Genomic DNA, 10,562 nt, shown 5'->3' with positions numbered 1-10,562 from the left:
CTCTCTTGATAATCCTGGTGATAATGACTTGTGTTATGTTGTTAAATCTCATTAATTTTATCTGTGTATCAGGTGTATCATTAATCTGATGTTGAATGTTTACAAATGACCTGCTTATGTTTTTGCTAGTTCCTGGTCACTGTATCCTCAGTTAGCATTTTTCGTATACATTTCCAATAATGCCATTTAGGAGACAATATAACTTATTTATGTCTGTTGCTGCTTCGCGGATCTTATCCTTTTAGTATTCACTTTTTTCCTTCTTAGTAGGTAGTTGTATTGACACATGGCAGTTTTGTATTCCACCCATGTACTTTCAGTTTTTAACCGATTCCATTTTCTTTCTTTACGTCTTTTTTCCCTCTTTTTCACTAAAGTCTCTCCATCAAACCAAGGAGATTATCTTTAACAGTGATTATCTTTTCCATCAGTGGGCACATGGTATCATCTTCACTTTTACTCACTTATTATAAGTGGTCTTAAGACAGTTAACACACATAGCTCCAAACACACGTTGGCTATCATGATCACAGGGAATGTTGATAGCATCATTTATTTTTTGGGTAACTTATTCAATAAATACGGTAGGAGAAAAGTTTGATTTATGTCTAAAGTTTATTTTCTTTACTACTGTATGTTTCTGCAGAGGTAAACTAAACATAATAAGTTTGTGCACTAGAGAGATAGTACATTTCTCTTCCACATTTATATCAGATACAAGGTTATTCATTCCATCACTCAAAAGTAGGTCCAACGTATGCCCAGTTAAAGTAGGTTTAAAGTCGTCATTATTCAGTAATTTATATGATTCTGATAACTCACAAAATGTCAAAGCGTCAGGAATTGATGTATCATCCATCCAAAAATTGAAGTCTCCGCAAATAACTAATTAATTCTTCTCCATGATAATCATCTCAATGCATGCACTGAATTCTTCAAAGAAGATACGTGTATTTGTTCTAGAAGGTTTGTACACTGTTACAAAGGATACTTTTCTGTTTCATTTTTTTTTCTTTTTTTTTTTGCATAAAGTTTATTTTTTATGTATCCAAAGCTTGTTACACTAGTTCTTTTTTAACATTTTGTGATTTGAGTAACCTTTATAAATAAAGAGTTCGACAACCCTACCAGACCTACCCTCTCTCGGTATGTGAAATGTGTGTGTGGGGGGGTGTCATTTCAGTTATCTTAGCCTTGTCAAAGTTATTTAACCATATTTCCTGTTTATTAATTCTCGAATTTGAAAAGTTTTATTACCCACAGATTGTATATTTACATAGCCAGAGTTTATGACGTCCCTAGTATCCATGATCAGTATTTTCTGCGAGTCTTCCATTCCAAGTCAAAAGCTTTGCAATCTCTAGAATTTACTATGTGATCACTTGGTTTGTTTAACTTTGTGCAGTTAATACACCTTAAAATTTTCGAATTACACCCCTTTGAGGAAATGTTTTCCTGAACATTTCCCGCAGACTTTATCACCATTCATAGACTTGCAATCTTGTTCAAGATGTCCATACCTCTGATAGTGGTAGCAGGTGATCACGTGGTACGCATCACGTATGTTATGATTACACCATCGTAACAAAACTTTAATAACAGCACCTAAAAAAACCTATGAATACCATTCTCAAATATGATAAACCTGTCCTATTGTCAGATATGTATTATAAGCCTTTAAATCTTATATATGACAATGAGTGAAGTTGAAGTTATTGAGCTCGATAATAATTCCTATATTCTATATCTAATTTTAAGCGGATCTGAGAACATATTTCTACTAAACTATTTTTTGCTTTAGAATCTTCAACCACGATATGACTCTTTTAATGTTCTTATATAATGGCAAACACTTACCTTTTTAAAAGTTTCTTTATATTGAACTATCATTTTCATAAATTCAGTTATCTATGTTTTCTTCAATTGACCTTTGTATAGTGATAATGTGTGAGAATTGTATACTATAATAAATTTTCTCTCATTATAAGCTTACACTGACAGTTATCATCCTACTACTATAATATATTTCAAATATATTGACAGAAACATTATACGGATTAGATAATGAACAGATCTGGGCATTTTTCGATCGTTTATTTAACAAGTCAAGCTAAGAAATAATTATACATAAAACTTGTAAAGTATGTCACATTTCAACATAGCTATTCTTATAAATTTCAACTTTTCCTAATTTATTAATTTCACAGTTTTCAAAATAATGTGATTTGTTTACTTCTTAACATTTAGTGGATTAATTATATCCTAATATATTTCTAATGCTTGTTAAGTTAAATTTGTCGTGGAAACGAATTGTAAATATCAATGTAAAACTAATATACAAAAACTATAATGAACAAAAGCGCCATTTTTAGTGAAATATCCATTTATCTCAAGCATCAATAATTTAATCGAGACATCCATGCTTACCAAATATTAGATTTTGGCATATTGTCGTGTGACGTCGAATGGACTTCCATTCCTCAAAGGCTTTCATTATGATTTACGATGGCTTGATCATTCGGCATCTGGACGTCATCCTGATCGGACCTCTTCCCAGCTCTTTCCTGGCAGCTATCATAGCAGCTACGATCAAGCTCGGATCCGACCTTCGCCTCCAGCAGCAGCGCTCAAGTGACAGCTCCCTTGCGGCCGTCCACCTAACCAATTCCTTCATCCTTACCCTCCCCCTCCCTGCCCCACCTAACCTCTTACTCCCAAGTACTACTCTGTCTCTCTCCTCCTCGAACTTCAACTCTTGTACTAACACCATAAGTAGCCCTTTCCCCCCGGAGTAGCCGTTGTGGTCTTAAAACTCTCTGGGGGCACTGGGAGGGCTGCACAGTCTAGGTTCCTACTTCTTCAGTAGTGCCTACATAGGATAGGGCTTAGGCATAAGTCACTGTCTCTCATAAAGTGATAATTAACATCTTTAATCTTTACTCCTATAACGTTTTTTGGTTCTAGCACCCTTAATAATTAAAATTCTCAAAATGTTTTTGCAGTTTTGTTAAAGAATCATATTTGCTCCACCTAACCAGTCTCAAAATTCATCTCAGGTTATTCCATCATATTTTTTTCGAAAAAAGTCAAAATTTTTGTTCTCTCAAAAGAGTACGTTAAATTCTCTAGATTTATTTTCCTCAAGAAATCTCATTTAAGCAGTGCAATCTCTGTAGACTTTTCTCATAAATATAAGTAAATATTCAATAAAATTAATTAAATGCAAATATCAGTCTCTCCTTCGATAAAATGGGCAAAGTCAAAATAAAAGACACTAGTCAGGGATCTGACAGAGGCCCGTATGCAGACAGTATGGAGTATCCTACAGGATAACTCCTGCTTCATCCACAAACTAACCAAATCAAACAACATCTATTTGGCTATAGCTGATGAAGCTGCCATAGAAAAGATCCTCCTCCCAAAAACTAAGGAAGCTTTCCTTAGTAAGAACTTTGAAGTTTTAGAACCCCCACATCTTAATGCTTCACGTACCTTGGTCATAACCCAAGCTGATAGCATAATTTATAACCTTTCAGAAGTGGAACTGAAAAATTAAATTGAGCAGAGAAATAAAGTTAAGGTGACCAAAATGATCAAATTACCATCGACCAAAACAACTTTCAAAGTTCAACTTGAAACCATTCAAATGGTAAGAGACAGTCTTACCAAAGGACTGCTCATTTCAAGTCAGTCATTTCCCCCTAAATACCTGGCTCAGGACGTATTTGTCTCTCTATCTCAATGCATGAGATGCTATAAGTATGACCATACCAAAAAGGTCTGCCCTCAACCATCCACCTCCAAAATATGTTCACTCTGTGCCTCAGTAGAGCACTATTGGACAGATATAATAACCAACAAAACCATAAGTGCATCACATGCAATGGAGACCATCCAACCATGGCAGCAAGATGCCCTACTAGAAAAACTATGGTTAAGGATCAAGCAAAGGTTCTCAGAAATCAACAATCTCATATCGTTCCAAACAAGTCCTTTGCACAAGCCTAGCCCCTACCACTTCAAACACCTCCTTTCAGCCTATATTTAGCAGCATTATGCTACAACAACAAACCATAATGAATACGGCACTGATCATGGCAAATCTATGCGAAGCAGTTGAGCCAGGGACTTTCCAGTCAATGGTTGATGCTTTCTACAAAGCCAATGGACTTCCTCTTGTCAAAATCCCTATAGAGGCCATCAAATTAGCCAATAAAGTATCAGCAATGCTGAAAACAGGAAAAATGAACGACAACAATCCTCAACAAACTGTGTCAGTCAATAAAGTCATGGAAACAGATGAAGTAAACTGGAAAAGGATTCTGAGTGACTCAGATTATGATATCTCAGAGCCTGCAAATCCTGCCAAGAAGCAACCACAACCTTCTAACTCAACATCTGTACCCGCAGACATTGAACTGCAAGGAGCCACTGCTCTCCCTACGCTTCTCCCCATGAAACAATCTAAACCAAAAATTGGATTGAAACTTTATACTTCTATCAATTCGGCATATCCCCCAAAATTCGCAACTCATGAAACCATCAAGAAGATTATATTTGAAAATATGATAATAATACTGTTGTTCAATTCATAAATGACGGCTCAATAGAACTGGATAAATACAGTTCTAGGATCGCCCGGATCAATGCGGATAAATTCAGGAGGTTAAATGCAGGATTTTATGACTTGACCAAAGGACAATTACCATAATGGATACTCTCACAGTAATTCAACATAACGTATTAAAGTGGACATTCCACAGAAGTAAGGAACTTGTCAATATCTACTCCTCTCTCTTCCATCACCTAATACTTCTTAACTCAACAGGGATTCCTAATTCCTCCCGTATCAAGATCTGGAACTATAATGTGTTCCAGTGTAACACCTCTGGCAAGCAAAGCGCTGGGACAGCAATAGCAGTTAGACGGGATGTTACAGTGAAATTAATAGATGGTTTTAATCATGATTTGATTGCTGTCGAAAGACAGACAGTACGGGGATTAGTAATAATGGCAAAAACTTATCTACCCCCAAGAAACCCAGTATTTTCACAACAGGATATAATATCATTAATGAGATGCAACATCCCAGTCAATCTGCTGGCTGATCTTAACGCAGCCCATACACCCCTGTGTCATAATAGAACAAACCCTATTGGCACATTAATCCACGGCCTGATGAATAGGAACAGCAGTAAGTTTCTAGGCCCAGATTTTGATACGTATTTTAACAGAAGAACCTACAGTAAGCCTGATATACTTCTTTCTAATCGATTTCATATTTTCAATTATTCAATTACTCAAGTCCCCTTAACCACATCAGATTATCTTCCTATTATCTTAAACTTACTGTGAAACCCATTATGGTAGTCACTAGTCCAACAATAGATATCAACAATGAAAACTGGGAACGTTTTAAGGACACACTCGATGACTCTCGCTCTACTTATGACGTACCCGATAACATCTTAAAGGATAAATCCTACATAGACGAAAAAATAACTTTTTGGTATAGGAGGATCAAGGAAGTATCAGAGCTCCATATCCCCTTCAAAACACACAGGATCTTACCTTATACCAAAGAAATAGATTCTCTTAAACTACTACAATTCCGTTATGAATAAGCCCTGGATTTAATTCATATCCGAGGTCCAACACATCAACTCTTAGATTACATTCATGATATTCAAGAATGGATCAAAATAGAATCAATTGAACTTATTACTTCAACCTGGGAAGTTCTTTTAGATAAATGTGAAGACTACTATAAAGACCCTGCAAAATTTGGGAAAAGGATCAGAAAACTGTTGGGTTCAGCTTCTCAACCCTTAGCAAACATCATCCATAACAACGAGAAAATCTATTCACCCCAAGATCAGGAGGGGATTTTCAGAGACTTCTGGTCTAATATCTTTAAAATAAAAATCTAAGGTTTGATCAACAACATGAGCAGCATGTCACTGAGACAATCCGTAAACATGCTGATCATATAATACCTTATGATATAATAGATCTTGGGTGGCTTGACGAATATGACCCTTTACTCAAACCAATCTAACTACAAGATATAATCAAAGTAATTAAAATTTTAAAAACAAAGCTCCAGGCCACTCCAAAGTCAATAAACTTCTCCTTAAAATCTTACCAAATTCAATGATCTCCTTTCTTTGCAACATCTTTAATGAAACTTTTAGTATGGGTTATTGGCCAGAATATTTCAAAAGAGCATTACTTCCTTTCGTAGGGAAAAGGGGCAAAGATCTCACCTCAGTCTCTAACTACAGACCAATATCCCTATTAGAGACTCCTGGTAAGATTCTTGAAAAAATCATTAAAAAAAGGTTTGATGATTTCCTTGAGGAAAATATACTTACAAATAACAACCAATATGGATTTACAAGGGGCAAAGGGGCCCAACTTGCATTAGCCCGACTTTATGAATTCATTGCTATCAAGTCAAGTCTTAGAGGTATCTGTAACCTAATTTCTAGATATGTCAGCCGAGCTTTTGATAAGGTATGGCATGAGGGTCTTAAATACAAGTTGTTAGAAGCACAATTACCAAATCTATCAACCAGGTTATTATGCAACTTTCTTGACTATAGAGCTGCCATGATTAAAATAAAAGATTATATAGGACCAGAGTTTCCGTTCCTGTCTGGAGTTCCTCAAGGTAGTGTTCTCTCCCCTTCACTTTATAACTTTTATATTAAAGATACCCCTCCTCCTATTCAAGATTGTCTGCAAATCATGTTTGCAGATAACCACACCCAAGTAATAACTATCCCTGATAAAAATAAATGTATGCTACAGATAAAGACGGGCAGGGAAATACAAAATATTAATAATTACGAAAAGAAATGGAAAATAACCACAAATATGAACAAATTTCAGCTCCTCTCAATTTCAGTTTGCAATCCCGCAGAAATTATAATAGACAATGTAAGAATTCCATTTAAACAGAAGGTACAAATACTTGGGTGTAACTTTAAAAAATCTGGCATCTTCCCCCATATAAAGGCGAGAATAACTATTTCTAAGGTAACTCTCAAAACATTAAAAAGGTTTCAAAATTTGCCAACTAAAACCCACTTTCGCTTATATAAATCATTAGTTAGACTTCAATTAGAATACCCCACTATAATTTTGGAGCACTTAGTAAAACTTCACTAAATAAAATGCAGGCAATACAAAATAGGGCTTTGAGGCGAGCCTACAAAGAGAGCCCTCCCTATTAAAATAAAATCCGGGAATAACATCAGTATTCTAAGTTGGAACCTCTCAATGTCAGGTTCCACAGGCTTGGCCAGAAAACTTGGGACAAACGTTCTTTAGACAATGACGCCTTTTGCACCCTAACCAGAAATCTCACTATCGAACATGCTAGTAATCATAATTGGTGGAGGAGATTGGAGCCTAAGATCAATTGTGATCCTCCCAGGCCGATATATAGCATCTGATTAAAAAAAAATAATAGATAAATAAATAAATAAATCCATCAAATATGATTTCAACAGTTACGTTGATATTTCATTAAAGCAACATAATTTTTTCACAATCATATCTTTCTTTAACCATCAAAATAGGTGTCAGACAGACATACTCCTGTAACAAGGCTAGACATTGAACCAAAAATCCCTTCCTCTCCCTGCCTGTCTTTTCTTTATTTTCAAACTACTACTAATCCTATCTAATATCGTAAGAGGGTCTGCCCCTCTCTTATATTTTTCTCCTGTACTTCTCTTTCCCCCTTTTTCCCTTTTCTTTACCATCCCGAGTACCTACCTGCTTTCGGGCTATAAACTGGATTGTATCCAGGGGTACTCTTCCTTTCCCCATATTCCCCACTTCCCTATCCTTATCCTTATGGTTACGATGGCTTGACTAATGCGCTGTTTACATACTTTCCAGTTAAAAGCCATGAATGCTAGTAGGTCATCTATGAGATTTAGGGCACACCCCTTTGCTGAACAACCATACGAATAACATCCATTTCTGGGTGATGATTTAACCACTTTTCCACCACTTGACTCCTATGAATCGGGAGTGGATTAAAAATAGTCATAGGTCTCACTGTAGGCAAGGACACTTCCTCCAATGTTTTAACATAAACATTGTTTGTAAATGTTCCCAACAATTTGCCAAGCTACCCTTACCCCTCAGCCGACATCCAACCCCAGAAATTAATACCGATTCTTCCATACTTAGCCTACTCCTTTATTTGATATTTTTTGCTTCAGTGTGGGTGTTGCCCCTTTTCAACCGTGTCTTACTCGTGCTTCTACAAAAGTATACTATTTTTCACAAGGAAAATAAAAATTTTCTAAAATTCGTGATCACTGGGGGTATATCACAAAGTTAATATTACCAAGGCAACATTCATTTTATTGTTGCGTTAGAGTTTTTTATTCTTTTTTTTTCATATAAGCAAGGCTGATATCACAATTAATATTAGCTTCTTAACTTAAGGTACTTGGGTGGGAACTAAATTTATTTAATAAAGGCAATTTTTTAAATATTCTAACAAATCTTATACAAAACATCAAGAGTGTAGGATGAATATTCGTATTAACAGTCAGCTGTTCTTGAGATTAAGAAAGTTTTTTTTTGGGGGGGGGAGAACTAGATTCATGCTTAGAAATTAAATTATCGATAATAATTATATAAATACTTTATTGTATGTAAACATACGCCCCAAAGAAACCCATGCCTTATAAAACAGTTCGAGCCTTGAGGACGAAAAATCATGAGTGTGTTTAATATGAAAACCCCGACCGGCTTGGTCACGAGGCGTCAGGAAAACACTATGCAAGTGGTCTCCATTCAAGGTCAGATTACGGATTAACCTGTGTGGCAACTTCCACTCTTCTATCACAATAAGGAACTTTATAATCCATGTAAATGAAGGGATGGATGTATCCTTTCACGGGGCCATAAAATGATAGTTGTTTGGCTTGGAACTGGTGAAAAAGCTGACACAAGCCCCAAGTAGAATTGCCATTTCAACAATCGCCTTCCTTCTCTCTCTCTCTCTCTCTCTCTCTCTCTCTCTCTCTCTCTCTCTCTCTCTCTCTCTCTCTCTCTCTCTCTCTCGATTACTTTTGTGCAAACACAAATTTCCGTGATTTTAGTGTGACAAGGTATGGTCTCATCGGATCAATTATTATCGAGAGATGTTTGTTACCCTTAGGATGTCTGAAAACCCAGTTAGATTTTACCGTAAATGTGGAACTATTCATTCGAATGGCACTGTGGGAACATCTTAAAATTTCCAATAGAACTTGAGCTTTACCTTTTCGTACATAGCAACAGCAACTGAATGATAATCTAATTTATGCATATGTAGCCATTGTGTCAGGAATTTCTTCTCATGTAATACTTATATTACGTCTACATGGTGTTTTACATAAAAAAATCAACGATACAATAATGATATTTCTTGCTAGCGGGTGAACCAGGGGACTTTCCGAAAGCTTCATTTTATTTTCAATTCTATTATGATATTATTTGGTATCCACGAACCATCTTGTATATTAAATCTACTATCGACATCGACATCATCATTATGATTACCAATCACAATTCAATACATATTATTATTATTATTATTATTATTATTATTATTATTATTATTATTATTATTATTATTATTATTATTATTATTATTATTAGTTGAAGAGATTGAAGATTTTGTATATAAGACATCATCGTACCTTATACGAGAATCATTGTCAACTCCGGAGTTGGGATTAAGTGATAAAGTACAGTATCAGTGATTATATTAATTCTCCCTCTACTATACTGTATATCTAAGGAGATCGTTTCAAAAATCGTTTTCTGTCAATAACTCCTGTGATTTTTGCATGAATCAGTTTGAAATTTCAGGATTGTTTAGTTTATGTACAGTGAAAATGTTAGTATTCATATTTCCTTTGATGCCCCCCCCCCCCCACCATCCCCACCACCACCCTTAAAATTCTTTGAAAAAAAAAATCCATAACTATTGACACCTATGAGCTGAAATTTATATGGTAGACAGATATTGGATAAAAGAATAAAGAAAGAGAACGATTTTTCTCTTTTTATCATTATTTTTTTTTTTTACAAATATTTTCGATTTTCGGAAAATCTTGGATTAATATCTTGGAAAAATTGATCCCAGAATTTTAATGGGACAAAATGAAAAAAAAAATTCTCCTTAGTTTAGTAGACAATTCACTTAGTTTTCATTTGATTTTCGTTTAATTGAGATCAGTGAATTGGTTATGTCTGAATTTCCATTTGAAGGTCAATAAGTATAGTTTCAAGAAATCTGGCTCCAAAGTTTTAGGGTGATAATTTCTTTCTTGTTTTTCCATATATTTGCTTGATGTGTTATATTTTAAGGGTTTTATGACAAATTTTATGTTATATTATATATATGGTATTTGTGATTATCACTTCATGAATATATCATTATATTTTATATATTTAGGCTCATGTTGTCCTTTCTTTCTACCTTCATGTAGACTTTTCTTACTTTCTCTCATGGAACGTAAATTTTGCATAAATTTTCTTAGTTT

This window comes from Palaemon carinicauda, chromosome 20 (assembly GCF_036898095.1).
Source record: "Palaemon carinicauda isolate YSFRI2023 chromosome 20, ASM3689809v2, whole genome shotgun sequence".
In the NCBI taxonomy this organism is placed as follows: Eukaryota; Metazoa; Arthropoda; class Malacostraca; order Decapoda; family Palaemonidae; genus Palaemon; species Palaemon carinicauda.
Note: the sequence above shows the minus strand (reverse complement) of the source record.